The sequence below is a fragment of the Macaca nemestrina genome, chromosome 2, assembly GCF_043159975.1.
Source record: "Macaca nemestrina isolate mMacNem1 chromosome 2, mMacNem.hap1, whole genome shotgun sequence".
NCBI classification, from domain to species: domain Eukaryota; kingdom Metazoa; phylum Chordata; class Mammalia; order Primates; family Cercopithecidae; genus Macaca; species Macaca nemestrina.
This window is the reverse complement of record NC_092126.1, coordinates 11,011,897-11,029,103: the sequence shown is the minus strand read 5'-3', so window position 1 is coordinate 11,029,103 and position 17,207 is coordinate 11,011,897. Positions and strand designations below refer to the sequence as shown.

At 39.6% G+C, this 17,207-nt stretch overlaps 1 protein-coding gene across 5 annotated transcripts in view; it reads left to right on the top strand.

Annotated features, from left to right (window-relative positions):
* The window catches only part of LOC105470888 (receptor transporter protein 1), a 142,642-nt gene that overhangs the window by 3,892 nt on the left and 121,543 nt on the right, over positions 1-17,207 (top strand). The window contains exons 2-3 of one of the 5 annotated variants that reach the window (XM_071090676.1): positions 6,185-6,288; positions 6,697-6,901. The exons of 3 other annotated variants lie outside the window; for them this stretch is intronic. The gene's annotated coding sequence lies outside the window, so the exon portion shown is untranslated. The remainder of the gene's footprint in view (positions 1-6,184; positions 6,289-6,696; positions 6,902-17,207) is intronic. One more of the 5 variants, XM_011723168.3, reaches the window with a different exon arrangement.

Genomic DNA, 17,207 nt, shown 5'->3' with positions numbered 1-17,207 from the left:
TGTATCAGTAGTTTGTGTCTTTTTATTGCTGAGTAATGCTCCATAATATCGACAGTGTGTTTAACCATTATCAGTTGAAGGACATCTGGGCTAATTATGAATAAAGTTGCTATAAAATTTGTGTCTAGGTTTTTGTGTGAACACGAGTCTTTATTTCTTTGAGACAAATGCCCAGAAGTGCAATTCCTAAGCCATATGGTAGTTGCATGCTAAATTTTTAGAATCTGACAACCTGTTTTCCTGAGTGGCCATATCATTTTTTTTTCCCACTAGTAAAATAAGAGTGATTCTTTGCATCCTCACCGGAATTTGATGTTGTCACTTCTTTGGTTTAGTAACCTTGGTAGGTATATATCAATATCTCATTGTAGTTTTAATTTGCATTTCCCTAATGGCTAATGATATAGAACATCTTTTTTCATTTGCCAATTTACAATCTTGTGTATCCTCTTCAGTAAAATCTCTTTTCATTACCATGTTTGTTTCTTTTTACTACTGAATTTTGAGAGCTCTTTTTATATTCAAAATGCTAGGCCTTTCTCAGATACGTGTTTTACCAATATTTTCTCCCATTCTGTAGCTTGCCTTTTCATTCTCTTAACAGGGTCTGTCACAGAGCAAAAGTTTTTAACAGGTGAAGTTACATTTGTCAAATCTTCTCTTACGAGTGATGTTTTCAGTGTTAAGACTCTTTGCCTAGCCCTAGATCTTAAAGATTTTCTCTTATTTTTTTTCTAAAAGTATTATAGTTTGACATTTTACATTTAAGTCTGTGATCCATTTTTAATTAATTTGTGTATAAGGTGTGAGTTCTTTTCTGCCTGCTGTATTAGTCCATTCTCACACTGCTATAAAGATACTACCTGAGACTGGGTAATTTATAAAGAAAGGAGGTTTAACTGACTCACAGTTCCATGTGGCTGAGGAGGCCTCAGGAAAGTTACAATCACAGCAGAGGGCAAAAGGGAAGCAAGTACCTTCTTCACAAGGTGTAGACAGGCGACAGAGAGAGAAACTGCCAGACTTATCAAACAAGCAGATCTCACGTGAAAACACTCATATCACGAGAACAGCACGGGAGAAACCAGCCCATGAGAAATCACTCACTATCATGAGAACAGCATAGAGGAAACTCCCGCCATGATCCAATCACCTCCCACCAGGTCCCTCCCTCAACATGTGGGGATTACAATTCAAGATGAGATTTGGGTAGGGACACGTACCCAAACCATATCATTCCACCCCGGCCCCTCCCAAATCTCATGTGCTTTTCATATTTCAAAACCAGTCATGCCTTCCCAACAGTCCCCCAAATTCTTAACTCATCCCAGCATTAACTCAAAAGCCCAAGTCCCAAGTCTCATCTGAGACAAGGCAACTCCCTTCCACCAATGAACCTGTAAAATCAAAAGCAAGTCAGTACTTCCAAGATACAATGGGGGTACAGGTATTGGCTAAATGTTCCCGTTCCAAATGGGAGAAATTGTCTAAAACAGGCCCCATGCAAGTCCAAAATCCAAAAAGGGCAGTCATTAAATCTTAAAGCTTCAAAATGATCTCCTTTAACTCCATGCTTCACATCCGGGTCATGCTGATGCAAAATGTAGGCTCCAGAGGCCTTTGGCAGTTCCACCTCTGTGACACTGCAGGATACAGCTCCCATGGCTGCTTTCATGGGCTGGTGTTAAGTGTCTGCAGCTATTCCAGGCACAAGGTGCAAGCTGTGGATGGATCTACCATTCTGGGGTCTGAGGATGGTGGCCCTCTTCTCACAGCTGCACTAGGCAGTGCACCAGTGGGGACTCTGTGTGGGGGCTCCAACCCCACATTTCCCCTCTGCATTGCCCTAGTAGACGTTCTCCATGAGGGTTCCGCCCCTGCAGCAGGCTTCTGACTGGACATGCAGGTGTTTCCATATATCCTCTGAAATCTAGGCAAAGGCTGCCAAGCCTCAACTCTTGTCTTCTGTGCACCCACGGCCCAACACCACATGAAAGCTGCCAGGGCTTGGGGCCTGCACCCTCTGAAACATGGCCCAAACTGTACGTTGGTCCCTTTTAGTCAGGTCTGGAGCTGGAGTGGCTGGGACACAGGACACTAAGTTGTGAGATTTCAGAGCAGCAGGGTCCTGAGCTTGGCCCACAAAATGATTTTTCCCTCTTCGGCCTCTGGGCTTGTGATGGGAGAGACTCCCTTGAAGATCTCTGACATGGAAATGAGATATTTGCCCCACTGTCTTGGCTATGACAGCTCATTGTTACTTATGCAAATTTCTGCAGCTGGCTTGAATTTGTCCCCAGAAAATGGGTTTTTCTTTTCTACCTCATGGTCAGGCTGCAAATTTTCCAAACTTTTATGCTCTTCTTCCCTTTTAATCATAAGTTCCAATTTCAAATCATCTTTTTGTGAACACATATAACAGTATGCTTTCAGGAAAAGCCAGATGAACTCTTGAAGGCTTTGCTGCTTAGAAATTTCCTCTGTCAGATACCCTAAATTATCACTCTCAAGTTCAAAGTTCAACAGATCTCTAGGGCGGGAGCAAAATGTTACCAGTCTCTTTGCTAAAGCATAGCAACAGTAACATTTGCTCCAGCTCCCAAAAAGTTCCTCATCTCCATCTGAAACCACCTCAGCCTGGACTTCATTGTCCATAACACGACCAGCATTTTGGTTAAAACCATTCAACAAGTATTTAGGAAGTTCCAAACTTTCCCTCCTTTCCCTGTCGTCTTCTGAGACCTCCAAACTCTTCTAACCTCTGCCTGTTACCCAGTTCCAAAGCTGCTTCCACATTTTCAGGTTATCCTTATAGCAGTGCCCCACTCCTGGTACCAATTCTCTGTATTAGTTCTTTCTCACACTGCTATAAATATACTACCTGAGACTAGGTAATTTGTAAAGAAAGGAAGTTTAATTGACTCACAATTCTGCATGGCTGGGGAGGCCTCAGGAATCTTACAATCATGGTGGAAGGTGAAGGGGAAGCAAGACTTGTCTTGCATGGCAGCAGGCGAGAGAGAGAGAGAGAGAGAGAGAGAGCGAGCGAAAGAAAGAAAGAAAGAGAAAGAAAGAAAGAAAGAAAGAAAGAAAGAAAGAAAGAAAAAGAAAGAGAGAAAGAAAGAAGAGAAAAAGAAAGAAAAAGAAGGAAAGAAAGAAAGAGAAAAAGAAAGAAAAAGAAAGAAGGAAAGAAAGAAAGAAGGAGTGCACATGCAAGGGAAATTGCCAGACACTTATCAAACAATCAGATCTTGAGAGAACTGTCTCACTGCCACAAGAACAGCATGGGGGAAACTGCCCATGATCCAATTACCTCCCACCAGGTCCCTCCCTTGACACATGGGGATTACAATTCAAGATGATATTTGGTGGGGACACAGAGTCAAATCATATCACCTGCAGATATGCAAGTGCTCCAGCACCAATTAGATTTCTAACATCTTTTAATCCCTTAAAACCTTAAAGAGGTGAACAGCAAAGCTTCATTATCATGTATTATCATACAGGATGCTTTAATGCATAGCAATAAAAATTCGTTTGATTGCATTTTATTTTTGGATACATTTTACTCTGTCATTGGTTCTTTTAAAAACATAATTACACATGGAATAAGAAGATGTTTAACTTATATTTTTTCCATTGTTACCCTGATATGCTTTTGTGCAGCTGGTAAGATGAAATGTTATCCAGTACTATGAAATACACATATCTGTCTTATTCTTGACTTTAATGAGGATGCTTCTAATCTACCCTTATTTAATATAAATGCTGGTTTGAGGATTGAGAAAAAAATATTTTATCATATTAAACATATATCATTTTACAGTTAAAATATATTATATATATTTTATAGTTCAAGATTTTTATCCAGAACAAGTATTGAATTTTATTTAATGGCTTTTTAGTATCTAAGGAAATGATAATTAAGATGATACTTATCTATCAGTATTTAGTATAGTAATTTATATGAACAGATTTCCTGATACTGAACCAGTCTTTTATTCCTAGAATAAACCATGTTTGGTCATTTGGTATTGATTTTGAATATACTTCTTTGTTTGCTAATATTTTCTTTAGAATTTTATGTCTATTTCCTGTATATTTTTTTCTCTATAGAACCTTTTCTTGAGAGAAGTAGTTTCGAAATAGAAACTCTGTTTTTTTAATGCTCTAAAGCAGCAGTCCCCAACTTTGTGGCATGGACTGGTTTCATGGAAGACAAATTTTCTACAGACTGGGGACAGGCTGGGGGATGGGGGGAGGGTTTCAGGATGAAACTGTTCCACCTCAGATCACCAGTCATTAGATTATCATAAGAAGCAGGCAACGTAGATCCCTCGCATGCACTGTTCACATTAGGGTTTGTGCTCCTATGGGAATCTAATGCTGCCACTGATCTGACAGGAGGCAGAGCTCTGGCCTTAATGCTTGCTCACCCACCACTCACCTCCTGCTGTGCAGTCCAGTTCCTAACAGGCCCTGATGGGTACTGGTTGGTGGCCTGGGGATTTGTGACACCTGCTCTTGAACAGTCTAAATAGCATTGGGACTACCTGTCTTTTTTGTTTTTTGTTTTTGAGACAGAGTGTTGCTCTGTCACCCAGGCTGAGACACAGCGCCATGTCGGCTCACTGTAACCTCTGCCTCCAGGTTTAAGCAGTTCTCCCTCAGCCTCCCGAGTAGCTGGCACCACAGGCATGCCCACCACATCTGGCTAATTTTTTTATTTTTAGTAGAGACAGAGTTTTGCCATGTTGGCCAGGCTGATCTTGAACTCAAGTGATCTGCCTTCCTGGGCCTCCCAAAGTGCTGGGATAACAGTGAGCTACAGCACCCTGCCAGGATTATCTGTTTTTTATAGGCTTAGAAATAGTCCCAGCTGGGCATAGTGGCTCATGACTGTAATCCCAGCACTTTGGGAGGCCCAGGCAGGTAGATCGCTTGAGCCCAGGAGTTTGAGACCAGTCTAGGCAACACGGCAAAACTTCGTCTCTATAAAAAATACAAAAATTAGCCAGGTGTGGTGGCACACACCTGTAGTCCCAGCTACTTGGGAGGCTGAGGTGGGAGGATCACCTGAGCCTGGGGGGTCAGAGGCTGCAGTGAGTGGGGATGCCATGCCACTGCACTCCAGCCTGGGTAACATAGTGAGACCCTGTAGAAAAAGAGTCCCAGGTGAAACTGTCTTGACATAGTAATTTGGAGAAGACAAGTCTTTAAAAAGTTTTAAATAAGTTTTCAGTAACTGATCTATTCAGACCAATTTTGAGAAGTTATATTTTAATAAAATTGTTTTATTAGAACATATATATTATATCCAGGTATTCAAATTTAGTAGCACAGGGTTTAGTAAAGTATTATCATTTTGTTAAGTTAATCTCTACTTGTAATTATTTCCTTTATTATATCTCATTTTGTATAATTAAATTTTTTCTTTAAAAATTAGAAAAACAGCAGATTTATTGCTTTGAACACTGCCCAGCAAAGAACCAACTTTTGGACCCTTTAAAAATATTCTGACTTTTGGCCGGGTGCAGTGGTTCAGGCCTGTAATCCCAGCAATTTGGGAGGCTGAGGTGGGCGGATCACCTGAGGTCAGGAGTTTGAGACCAGCCTGACCAACAGGGTGAAACCCCATCTCTACTAAAAATACAAAAATCAGCTGGGCCTAGTGGCAGGCACCTGTAAGCCCAGCTACTCAGAGGCTGAAGCAGGAGAATCACTTGAAACTGGGAGGCGGAGGTTTCAGTGAGCCAAGATTGCACCACTGAACTTCAGTCTGGGCAACAGAGCAATACTCTGTCTCAAAAAAAAAAAAATTCTGACTTTTAAAAAAATTTTGGATTTATTCAATATCTGCCTTTTTCTTTATTAATGCCATCCCTCTACTTTCCTTCTATTTATTTTTATTGCTCTTTTTCTAAATTCTAATATTGGATACTTACTTCAATTATTTTAGTTTTGTTTATAAATGTAAGAATTTAGGCTATACAATTTCCTCTGAACACTGCTATAGTTATATCCCACAGGTTCTGATAAATTTCCATTTTATCCAATATTATTTAAAAATTGTGAAATCGAAATTTCCAGGTGAGAGGTAGAGGGGATCATGGCGGACGGGAGGCAGGACTAGATTGAAGCTCTGGACAGAGCAGCATGCAGAGGTTTGCATTGTGAATTTTAGCTCCAGATCGACTGCAAGAAAGAAACGGCAATCCCGAGAGGACCTACAGACCCTTGGAAGAAAGCGAACTGCTCCTGTGGGACCTGGGAGACACCCCAAATACTGTGAGTGCCCCAACTGCGGAAGAGGGAAAGGGAGACCCTCTTCTCCCAAACACACACCCCCACTGGAGAAGCTGAAGATCTGTCTGCAAGAGAAGTTTCCAGCTTTACCTGGAGCTGAGTCAAGTTAGAGAGCCGAGCGAAACACAGCGGTAGGGGAAGCAGCAGAAAGGTCCCAGGAGCTTGCTGGGCCCCCAAGCAGCCCATTCCTGCCGGCGCCACAGGGAGCCATAGGGAGGGTGGCCAGAGGAGCAGGGAGTAAAACCCCACAGGAAGAAGGAATTCTGTAGCTGAACTTTATAACAACTTGAACAGGGTGAGAAGCCTCCTGGCCAGAACTCAGGGGAGGGCAGGGATCTGTAATGCAGACTTCACAGGTCGGGGAAGAACTGAAGCCCTTTTCTTTCACAGCTGGGAGACGATAGCCTCAGGCAAGTTTTCAAGCACATCTGGTCCTCCACCTGGAAACAGACTCAGGGCTGTTGAGGGGAGCACGGCAGGAGTGAGACTGGCCCTTTGGTTTGCACGACAGCATGGTGAGGCCTGTGACTGCCAGCTTTCCTCCACTTCCCAGACAACCTGCGTGACTCAGCAGAGGCAGCCATAATCCTCCTAGGTACACAACTCCAATGACCTGGGAATCTTACCTCAATTCCCCATAGCAGCTTCAGCAAGACCCGCCCAAGGAGAGTCTGAGCTCAGACACGTCTAGCCCCACCCCCACCTGATGGCCCTTCCCTACCCACTGGGGTAGCAGAAGACAAAGGGCATATAACCTTGAGAGTTCTAGGGTCCTGCCCACTGCCAGTCCCTCTCCACACTACTATAGCTAATGCTTTCTGGAAGGTGCCACTTCCTGGCAGGAGGCCAACCAGCACGAAAATAGAGCATTAAACCACCAAAGCTGAAGACCCTCATGGAGTCCATTGCACCATCGGCCACCTCCAGTGGAACAGGAGCTGGTATCCATGGCTGAGAGAACCATAGATGGTTCAAATCACAGGACTCTGTGCAGACAACTCCCTGCATCAGCCTGGAGCTGGGTAGACTTGCTGAGTGGCTAGACCCAGAAGAGAGACAAGTATCACCGCAGTTTGGCTTACAGGAAGCCACATCCATAGGAAAAGTGGGAGAGTCAAGGAAACCTGAAACACCCTGTGGGACAAAAGAAACTGAACAACAGGCTTCAGCCCTAGACCTTCCCTCTGACAGAGTCTAACCAAATGAGAAGGAACCGGAAAACCAACCCAGGTAATATGACAAAACAAGGCTCTTCAACACCCCCCTAAAATCACACTACTGCATCAGCAATGGATCCAAACCAAGAAGAAATCCCTGATTTACCTGAAAAAGAATTCAGGAGGTTAGTTATTAAGCTAATCAGGGAAGGACCAGAGAAAGGCGAAGCCCAATGCAAGGAAATCCAAAAAACGATACAAGAAATGAAGGGAGAAATATTCAAGAAAATAAATAGCTTAAATAAAAAACAATAAAAAATTCAGGAAACTTTGGATACACATGCAAAATGCTCTGGAAAGTCTGAGCAATAGAACTGAACAAATAGAAGAAAGAAATTCAGAGCTTGAAGACAAGGTCCCAATCCAACAAAGACAAAGAAAAAAAAATAATAAGAAAATGTGAACAAAGTCTCCAAGAAATCTGGGGTTATATTAAATGACCAAACCTAAGAATGATCAGTGCTCCTGAGGAAGAAGAGAATTCTAAAAGCCTGGAAAACATATTTGGGGGAATAATTGAGGAAAACTTTCCTGGCCTTGTGAGAGACTTAGGCATTCAAGTACAAGAAGCACAAAGAACACCTGGGAAATTCATTGCAAAAAAATTTTTGCCTAGGCACATTGTCATCAGGTTATCCAAAGTTAAGACAAAGGAAAGAATCTTAAGAGCTGCAAGACAGAAGAAGCAGGTAACCTATAAAGGAAAACCTATCAGATTAACAGAAGATTTCTCCACAGAAACCCTACAGGCTAGAAGGGATTGGGGACCTATCTTCAGCCTCCTCAAACAAAACAATTATCAGCCAAGAATTTTGTATTCAGTGAAACTAAGCATCATATATGAAGGAAAGACACAATCTTTTTCAGACAAATGCTGAGAGAATTTGCCATTACCAAGCCACCATTACAAGAACTGCTAGAAGGAGCTCTAAATCTTGAAACAAATTCTGGAAACACAATCAAAACAGAACATCTTCAAAGCATAAATCACACAGGACCTATAAAACAAAAATACAAGTTAAAAAGCAAAAACAAAAAACAAAAAACCCCAAAGTACACAAGCAATAAAGAGCACATTGAAAGCAATGGTACCTCACATTTCAATACTAACATTTAATGTAAATGGCCTAAGTGCTCCACTTAAAAGATACAGAAATGCAGAGTGGATAAGAACTCACGAACCAACTATCTACTGCCTTCAGGAGACTCACCTAACACATAAGGACTCACATACACTTAAAGTAAAGGGGTGGAAGAAGGCATTTCATGCTTATGGACACCAAAAGTGAGCAGGGGTAGCTATTCTCGTATCACATGAAATAAACTTTAAAGCTACAGTGATTAAAAGAGATAAAGAGGGACATTATATAATGATAAAAGGCCTTGTCCAGCAGGAAAATATCACAATCCTAAACATATATGCACCTAACAAATATTGGAGCTCTCAAATTTATAAAACAGTTACTATTAGACCTAAAAAATGAGATAGAGAGCAATACAGTAATAGTGGGGTACTTTAATACTCCACTGACAGCACTAGACAGGTCATCAAGACAGAAAGTCAACAAAGAAACAATGGATTTAAACTATGCCTTGGAACAAATGGACTTAACAGATATATACAGAACAACCACAGAATGCACGTTCTATTTAACAGCTCATGGAACTTTCTCCAAGATAGACCATATAATAGGTCATAAAATGAGCCTCAATAAATTTAAGAAAATTGAAATTATATCAAGCGCTCTCTCACACCACAGTGGAATAAAACTTGAAATCAACTCCAATAGGCACCTTCAACACCTTGCAAATACATGGAAAGTAAATAACCTGTTCGAATGAGAATTGGGTCAAAAACGAAATCAAGATGGAAATTAAAAAATTCTTTGATCTGAATGACAATAATGACACAACCTATCAAAACCTCTAAGCTACAGCAAAGGAGGTGTTAAGAGGAAAGTTCACAGCCCTAAAAGCCTGCACCAAAAAGTCTGAAAGGGCACAAACAATCTAAAGTCACACCTCAAGGAACTAGAGAAACAAGAACAAACCCAAACCCAGCAGAAGAAAGAAAATAACCAAGATCGGAGCAAAACTAAATGAAATTGGAACAAAACAAAATACAAAAGATAAATGAAACAAAAAGCTGGTTCTTTGAAAACATAGATAAAACTGATAGACCACTAGCAAGGTTAACCAAGTAAAGAAGAGAGAAAATCTAAATAACCTCATTAAGAAAGGAAACAAGAAGATATTACAACTGACACCACTGAAATACAAAAGATCATTCAAGGCTACTATGAACACCTTTATGCACATGAACTAGAAAACCTAGAACAGATGGATAAATTCTAGAAAAATACAGCCCTCCTAGCTTAAATCAGGAAGAATTAAATGCCTAGAACAGGCCAGTAACAAGCAGTGAGACTGAAATGGTAACTTAAATATTACCAACAAAAAAAGTTCAGAAGCAGATGGATTCACAGTAGAATTATACCAGACATTCAAAGAATTGGTACCACTCCTTTTGAACTATTCCAGGAGAGAGAGAAAGAAGGAACCCTCCCTAGTTCATTCTATGAATCCAGCATTACCCCTAATACCCAAACCTGGAAAGAATATAACCAAAAAAGAAAACTGCAGACCAATATCCTTGATGAACATAGATGCTAAAATCCTTAACAAAATACTAGCTAAGCAAAGCAAACAACATATCAAAATGATAACCCACCATGATCAAGTGTGTTTCACACCAGGGATGCAGGGATAGTTTAACCTATGCAAGTCAATAAATGTGATACAAAACATAAAGAGAATTAAAAACAAAAATCACGTGATTATCTCAATAGATGTAGAAAAAGCATTTGACAAAATCCAGCATCCTTTATGATTAAAACTCTCAGCAAAATCGACATACAAGGGACATACCTTAATGTAACAAAAGCCATCTATGACAAAACCACAGAAAACATAATACTGAATGGGGAAAAGTTGAAAGCATTCCTTCTGAGAACTGGAACAAGACAAGAATGTCCACTCTTACCACTCCTCTTCAACATAGTACTGGAAGTGCTAGCCAGAGCAATCAGATGAGAGAAAGAAATAAAAGGCACCCAAATCAGTAAAGAGAAAGTCAAACTGTCATTTTTTGCTGATGATATGATGGCTTACCTTAAGAACCCTAAGTACTCCTCCAGAAAGCTCCTAGAACTGATAAATGAATTCAGCAGTTTCCGGATACAAGATTAACATACACAAATCAGTAGCTCTTCTATGCACCAACAGCGACCAAGCAGAGAATCAAATCAAGAACTCAACCACTTTTACAATAGCTATAAAAAAAAAATACTTAGGAATATACCTAACGAAGGAGTTGAAAGACCTCTACAAGGAAAACTAGGAAACACTGCTGAAAGAAATCATACAGGACACAAACAAATGGAAACATATCCCATGCTCAAGGATGAGTAGAATCAATATTGTGAAAATGACCATACTGGCAAAAGCAATCTACAAATTCAATGCACTCACCATCAAAATACCACCATCATTCTTCACAGAATTAGAAAAAACAATTCTAAAATTCATATGGAACCAAAAAAGAGATCGCATAGCCAAAACAAGACTAAGCAAAAAGAGCAAATCTGGAAGCATCACATTACCTGATTTCAAACTATACTACAAGGCCATAGTCACCAAAATAGCATGGACTGGTATAAAACTAGCCACATAGACCAATGAAGCAGAATAGAGAACCCAGAAATAAACCCAAATACTTTCAGCAAACCAACTGATCTTCAACAAAGCAAACAAAAATATAAAGTGGGGAAAGGACACCCTTTTCAACAAATGATGCTGGGATAATTGGCTAGCCGCATGTAGGAGAATGAAACTGGATCCTCATCTCTCACCTTATACAAAAATCAACTCAAGATAAATTAAGGACTTAAACCTAAGACCTGAAAGTATAAAAGTTCTAGAAGGTAACATTGGAAAAACCCTTCCAGACATTGGCTTAGGCAAGGATTTCCTGACCAAGAACCCAAAAGCAAATGCAATAAAAACAAAGATAAATAGCTGGGACCCAATTAAACAAAAGAGCTTTTGCATGGCAAAAGGAACAGTCAGCAGAGTAAACAGACAACCCACAGAGTGGGAGAAAATCTTCACAATCTATACATCTGACAAAGGACTAATATCCAGAATCTACAATGAACTCAAACAAATCAGTAAGATAAAAACAAACAGTCCCACCAAAAAGTGGGCTAAGGACATGAACAGTGAATTCTCAAAAGAAGATATACAAATGTCCAACAAACATATGAAAAAATGCTCAATATCACTAATGATCAGGGAAATGCAAATCAAAACCACAATGTGATACCACCTTACTACTGCAAGAATGGCCCTAATCAAAAAATCAAAAAACAGTAGATGTTGGCATGGATACAGTGAACAGTGAACACTTCTACACTGCTGGTGGGAATGTAAACTAGTAGAGCCACTGTGGAAAACAGTGTGGAGATTCCTTAAAGAACTGAAAGTAGAGCTACAGTTTGATCCAGCAATCCCACTACTGGGTATCTATCCAGAGGAAAAGAAGTCATTATTCAAAAAAGATACTTGTACACTCATGTTTATAGCAGCACAATTCACAATTGCAAAATCATGGAACCAACTCAAATGCCCATCAATCAAAGAGTGGATAAAGCAATTGTTATATGTGTATATATATATATATATACACATACACACACACACACACACACACACACACACACACACACACACACACACGATGGAATACTATGCAGCCACGAAAAGGAATGAATTAATAGCATTTGCAGTGACCTGGATGAGACTGGGGACTATTATTCTAAGTGAAGTAACTCAGGAATGGAAAACCAAACATTGTATGTTCTCACTGATATGTGGGAGCTAAGCTATGAGGTTGCAAAAGCATAAGAATGATACAATGAACTTTGGGGACTTGAGGGGAAGAGTGGGAGGGGGGCGAGCGATAAAAAACTACAAATACGGTGCAGTGTATACAGCTCGGGTGATGGGTGCACCAAAATCTCACAAATCACCACTAAAGAACTTACTCATGCGACCAAATACCACCTGTACCCCCATAACTTATGGGAAAAAAAATTCCAGGTGGTAGAATTTTGTTTTAAAAACTTATATATTGCTAGTTTTCATCTTTACTATTAGAGAAAGTTGTCTATTAATAGTATTTCTCTATTTAAAGAAATTATTGATGCTTTCTTGTGGCCTAATAGTGATTAACTTTTTTTGTGTGTGTGTGAGGGAGTCTCACTCTGTTGTCCAGGCTGGAGTGCAGTGGTACGATCTCGACTCACTACAACTTCCACTTCCCAGGTTCAAGTGATTCTCCTGCCTCAGTCTCTTGAGTAGCTGGGGCTACAGGCACACACTACCACTCCTGGCTAATTTTTGTATTTTTAGTAGGGATGGGATTTCACCATGTTGGCCAGGCTGGTCTTGAGCTCCTGACCTCAACTGATCCATCTGCCCTGGCCTCCCAAAGTGCTGGGATTTTGTATTTTTAGTAGAGACGGGGTTTCACTATGTTGGTCAGGCTGGTCTCAAACTCCTGACCTCAGGTGATCCGCCCACTCCGGCCTCCCAAAGTGCTGGGATTACAGGTGTAAGTCACCGTGCCCGGCCTATAAAAGCACTTCTTGAGACATCCTATTTGATACTGTTTTCCTTAAATTTATCTTGTCTGATGTAAGAGAATGATCCCTCTCTTCACTTTTTTTCCTCCACTTATCTAGTACATGTATGTTTGCCCACCAGTTTACTTTCAAAGTTTTCGACCCCTTTAAGAGTCTCTTATATACAGTACTAAGTTGGCTTTGCTTTGTGACACAATACAAAAGTTTTGTCCTTGGCTGATTTTGATTTACTGCTATCAACAGTGGTGTGCTGGAGCCAGCTCATACTAGCTCATGAGAGCCAAATTCGTATATCTCTTCTCAGCTCCTCGTTCAGCAATGTCAGGTTCACAGCTTGAAGCTGGCCATGATGAAAGTTACGTACACCATGGAAATTATCAAAGCTACAAGTCAAGGTGTTTTGTTTTGTTCATCTGATTCCATCTCAAGTCCTATTGTTAAACATTTACCGGCACACCACTGGCTATCACCGAGTTTGGTTTCCTTCTTTCATGTGATTTCATGTTACGTTTTTGTATTGTAATAGCTACCATAAAATGTGTTTTGTATTTTTTTGAATGTGTGTTTTTTCTATTGCTTTAGAAAGTATTTGTTTTTAATCTAAAGATTACTGTTATGAACATAACTTAGAATAAAACCTTTAATCCTCTCTTTAGACAGAATCCATTAACTCCACACTGAGCAGTCTCAAATTAGTGTATTCTCTTTTTCTTCCCTATCACCTTCCCATTAAATTTTAGTTGCTATTTTTTTAGCACTTACCTTTGCACTACTAAATAAATTTCCATTATTTTTGCTTGATTTATCAGCCTCCAATGATGTCTTTTGACCCCTTGCTATAAAGGATGAGTGAATTCAGTATACATTAATATCTACTTATTCTGCCAATTATTTTCTCAGGTCTGTTAGATGTATGATTTCCATACTGCCAAGATTACTACATTTGCACTCTACTCTGTTACTATAATCCCTGCATTTGCTTTAATTTTTGTCCTACAGTAAAGTAGATTCAATCTCAGCGTCAGTACTCTTGTTTTTCATTTATTGCTTGGCTGACTGAAGTTCATCATCTAGTATTTTCTACAAGAAGGGCTCATCAGATAGTCAAAATGTGCATTTCTTGCCATCATATTTGTATGGCATTTTGAGTGATTAAAATAGTCTTTGGTTACAATTTGTCTTCCTGAGGATTTTATAAGCATTGTTGTACTAATTTCTGATTTGGAATTTCCTCTGAGGAAATCTGAAGTCAGTTGTATTTTTCTCCTTTGCAAATGACTTAATATTTTTTCATAATTCCCCAAGGGACTTTTTGTCTTTGAAGTTAAGTAACTTTATTACAGTATGTCTCTGTGTTACTTTTTCCTGGGATATAGTGTGTTTTTTCAATTTTAATCAAATTGTATTTTTTTTGGAAAGTGTTTCTGAATCATTTCTTTAATTTTTATCTGGTCCATGTTTGAATGTAGAGATTCCAAGTATTGATTTATATAGGCTTTCCTTTGTATATCTTTCCTATCTATTATTTTTTTTCTGTTATCCCTTTTAGACATTTATTTGGGTGTCTCATTTTTCCTATGGCCATTGCTGCTTTTTCACATTTTGTATTTTCCTTGTGCTGCTCCCATTAACACTCACCTTTTTTTGTGATGGTTTAATTTTTGTTCACCTCATTCCTAAGCTGTGCCAGCTCATAATTCACTGTTTTCATGATTTTTGTCAATTCTGCCCTGATCTCTTGTATTTCTGCATTTAAATGTGTGTGTGTGTGTGCACACACATGTACGTATACACACAGCAGTCCCTCAGTGTCCATGGGAGACTGATTTTAGGACCTCCCTCTGATAATAAAATTCATGGATGCTCAAGTCCCTGACAGAAAATGAGTAGGATTTGCATATAACTTATGTATATTTTCCTTTATGTTTAAAATAATCTTTAGATTACTTATAATGCCTAATGCAATGTAAATGCTAGGTAAACAGTTGTTATACTGCATTGTTTAGGGAACAAGGACAAAAATAAAGTCTGTATATGTTCAGTACAAGTGCAACTTTTTTTTTCAAGTATTTTTGATCATAGTTGGTTGAAGCACCAATGTGGAACCCATCAATATGGAGGACTAACTCTGTGTGTGTGTGTGTGTGTGTGTGTCTTCTTTATTAAATCTTTAAATATTCACGATTTTCAAGTTGTCCAAGCCAACTTTTTTTTTCTCCTGATAAATGTCTTTTGTATCCTATTTGTTTTCCTTTTTTTTTTTCTTATTTATTCTTATAGGGTCTTTGCATAGATCTTTTGCAGTTCTTTTTGGCAACCCCATTTTTGAATGAGGTGTGGTTTTCCTGCATCAGATATTTATGGGAGTTTCATATTGAAGATGAGCCAGGCCTTAGTTTTAGGCGAGCAAAAATACTCCTTAGACTCTGAGTTTTAAGCATTAATTTTTATAGCCTTTAGTTGTCTCCAGTAATGGGAAAAGGGGGCTATAGAGTTTTTCACTTTATAAGTCTCTCTTCTCCCCCAACCACATAGGTCGACTGTTATTTGAAATTATATGTCTTGTCTGTATAATTCAATCCTGCCTTCTCCACTTGTCATATCAAAGCCAGGTCTAGGGAAACTGCCATTGTCCGTGCATGATATTCCTTCAGTTATGAACAAAAGATTTTGGTTTTCCATCTCAGAGCTTGCCCTGTGCTTAGAAGTATACTTTATACACTTTATCATCTCTTTCCAAGATCTGTAGCTGTCAGTGTTCTCTTTCCATTTCTCCCAATCTAGATTTTTTGAAGGAAGGATTTATATTTCTGCTTCTCATTCTGCTGGTTGCTTTGGGTTAATTTTCAAGAAAAGAAAGAGAGGAAAACATGCCCCAGTCTTCAAACCAGAAGTCCTTACACTAGACTCTTATCTTGCTGAAGTTTGGTCAACTGTAGTTACCAATATACAGTCATCAAGACTTACTGAAGATTTTTTTGATGCTTATAGGAGACTCGAGTATGTGGGGGAAATGTAGCTAGTGAGAAATTTCCAGTGGCAGATGTCTTAATCCATTCAGGTGCTATAACAAAATGCCATAGATTGCAATATGGTTTCACACTGTGTCCTCCCCCCACTGGCAAATCTCATGTTGAATTGTAATCCTCAATGTTGGAGGAGGGGTATGGTGGGAGGAACATGGGGTGGACTCATAATAGTGAGTGAGTTCTCATGAGATCTGGTTGTTTAAAAGTGTGTAGCACTTTCCTGTTCCCTGCCCTGCCCATCTCCTGCTCCACCATGTGAAGATGCGCCTGCTTCCTCCTCACCTTCTGCCATAATTGTAAGTTTCCTGAGGCCTTCTCGGTCATGCTTCCTGTACAGCCTGTGGAACTGTGAGTCAGTTAAACCTCTTTTCTTCATAAATTACCCAGTCTCCGGTAGTTCCTTCTAGCAATGCGAGAATGGCCTAATATAGAAAATAGGTACTGAAAAGTTGGGCATTGCTATAAAGATCCCTGAAAATATGGAAGCAGCATTAGAATTGGGTAACTGGCAGAGGTTGAAACAGTTTGGAGGGCTCAGAAGAAGATAGGAAGATGAGGGAAAAATTTGAACTTACTGGAGAGTTGTTAAATTGTTGTGACCAAAATGCTGGTAGTGACATGAACAATGAAGTCCAGGCTGAGGTGGTCTCAGATGGAGATGAGGAACTTATTGGGAACTGGAGCAAAGGTCACTCTTGCCATGCTTTAACAAAGAGACTGGCAGTATTGTGCCACAGCCCTAGAGATCTGTGGAACTTTGAACTTGAGAGAGATGATTTAGGGTATTTGTCAGAAAAAATTTCTAAGCATCAGAGCATTCAAGATGTGGGCTGGCTGCTTCTAACAGCATATGCTTACATTTGTGAGCAAAGAGATGAGCTAAAACAGGAGCTTATGTTTAAAATGGAGGAAGAACATAAAAATTTGGAAAAATTGCAACCTCATCATGT